Here is a 2,318-nt window from a genome sequence, read left to right on the forward strand (position 1 = left end):
TAGATGTATTAAAGAATTTTACAAAGAGAGAATATGATCTAAAAAAAAGTATGCTTTTTAGAGTTTTACTTCTGACATTATTATGAAGGATGAGTTGATATTAGGTTATTGTAAGATAATATATAAGAAACAAGGACCTCGCTTTTTTTATGTTTAATATTAGAAGTATTTGGGGTTTTTGGAAGTTTGATGATGTTTTTGCGACCAGCCATAGGAACTTTTCTTTATCTCAATTAGCCTAATGATTTATTTATATCAATTAGACCTCTAGTGTATCTGGGGAACAGCCTCCAAGTTCTGGCTCTACCTTGGCCAAGACTTTTTATCTTTAGCTTTAGTTTATCTCGCTTTGCTCATCTGTGTAATGGGTGGATTGGACTTCATCAAAGGATCCCCTTAGGCCTTTTCTGGCCTTATACACCATTTCTCTCAAAGTCACAAGGTCCAAGGACCCACTGACGATGTTAAGTGAGAACTTACCGTATTTTCAGGCACTGTATAAAAAATACGGTCCACATTTCTATGGGTTCTATCTTCCTAATAGTTCCTGAATCTGCCCCCTTTCTAGCCCCAGGGAGGTTGTATAGAAAGAAAAGGAAAAAAAAGACCAAGGACACATAAATTCCAGGGCACTAACCATTAAATAACACTCAAAAGCAGACTTAAAAGTACAAACTAAGGAAAGGTTAGTGAGATAAGAGGGACTCTAGGAAGTAATAATTATGCATAGAATTCAGTGAGGAAAATTTTCAAAATCCAGAAAGAGATCAAATTAGAAAAATGCTGTAAATATTCATTGGTAAGAAGATGGTTGGTCATCTTAATTATGTTTAGCAGTAGGATGATAGGATGAAAACTGGAATTGGTGGAGAGGTAGATGAAGAACAAAGAAGAGAAAGCTGAATGTGGATCATATGCATCCAGAAGTTTTACCAGGTGCTCATCATGGTGTTAGGAATGTGTGACCTCCTATGTACATACGTCCATGTCTCTTAAATGCTAAAGAGGCAGACAGGTTTGTTCCAGTGCCTTAAACCCTGCTTGTCATTTAGCTGTATGAATCCTTTCATATAGCCATTCCTACATGTAAAAGGCATTTTACTAAGAAGTGAAAATATAGCCAACCAGCACGTCATCTGAGCTACACAGCACCGGGCAATCAGTTCGAAGGACTTTGCCATTGAGTTGATTGGTAGTTCTGGTCTCTTGCAAGCAGATCCTTTGTTGCCCTTCAGTTCACAATAGTAGCCAAGTCCGTTTGAAGAACTGTGTTCCTGGGCCTGCTAAGCTCCTGGGGAGCAACTTGAATTTTGGATAAATGAGCTCTGTTGAAGTCCATTCTGCAAGTGGCTAAATTGACTACGTGTGTCCTGCATGGGCTCCAAGAAGAAATAAATGCAAAAAAAGTAGATCAGAAATATCACTGTGTTGTTTTTATTTACTCAACCTACTTATTTAATCTTTAGTAGCTTTTATGCCACGCCCTGCCCCCAGGTACTAGGTTAGGCAGGATCTGCAATAGATACAGCAGTAAAACAGACAAATATCTGTGCCTTCAAAGAGCTTACATTTTAATGGAGAAAGGAGGGACCCCAATAGACAAAACAAATAAGTAAAATACTTGGTATGGTAGGTGATGAAAGTCCTCTGGGAAAGAAAGAAAAGCAGGGAAGGAGATCGGAGTGGGTTTTTTGGGGGGATAGGGGGGTATGGAGATGAAATATTAAATAAGATAGTAAGTGAGGGCCTCACTGAGAAAGTAACATTTGAGTAAAGACCTAAAATGGAGAAAGAATGTTTCAGGCAAAGAAAACAGCAAAATGTATGAGGTGGCAAGTGCCTGGATTTTCTTAGAACAGAAATGTGGCTGGAGAGTGACAAAAAAAATGAAAAGGAGAGCAGTGAGAGTTGATATCACAAAGATAATTGGGGGAGAGAATATATTGAAACCTGGGCCATTGTAAGGACTGTGTTGAGTAATTTCGAACAGGAAAAACTAATTCTGGAGTTCTAAAGGACTCTTCTTTGAGAAAAACATCTTAAGATTTTAAAGAATAACATTTTTATATTGGTCTACCCTTTCTTTTGAGGGTGGTGCTTCCTGGATCCTCTTGGTCCCATCGTAGAAACCCTTTTAGTCTAAAGAAATTGACTATCGCTTCTCTGAGAATGAAGAGGCTTCTTCAGAAGATTCACTGAAGGCAGTCTTTGTGCCATCCAGAAAGGCTTATAGTAAGATCAATGTGGAAATTTGAAAAAAAACTTTTCCAGAACTTGAGGAGAGAGTAATGCATTGAATTCTTTTTTTTTTTTTTTTA

General features: G+C 37.8%; 1 protein-coding gene across 1 annotated transcript in view; it reads right to left on the reverse strand.

The window, feature by feature from the left end:
- Positions 1-2,318, reverse strand: part of PTPRR (protein tyrosine phosphatase, receptor type R) — a 229,108-nt gene that overhangs the window by 223,102 nt on the left and 3,688 nt on the right. The gene's annotated exons all lie outside the window — the stretch shown is intronic.

The sequence above is a fragment of the Pteropus vampyrus genome, unplaced genomic scaffold (genome assembly GCF_000151845.1).
Source record: "Pteropus vampyrus isolate Shadow unplaced genomic scaffold, Pvam_2.0 Scaffold9, whole genome shotgun sequence".
Classification (NCBI taxonomy): domain Eukaryota; kingdom Metazoa; phylum Chordata; class Mammalia; order Chiroptera; family Pteropodidae; genus Pteropus; species Pteropus vampyrus.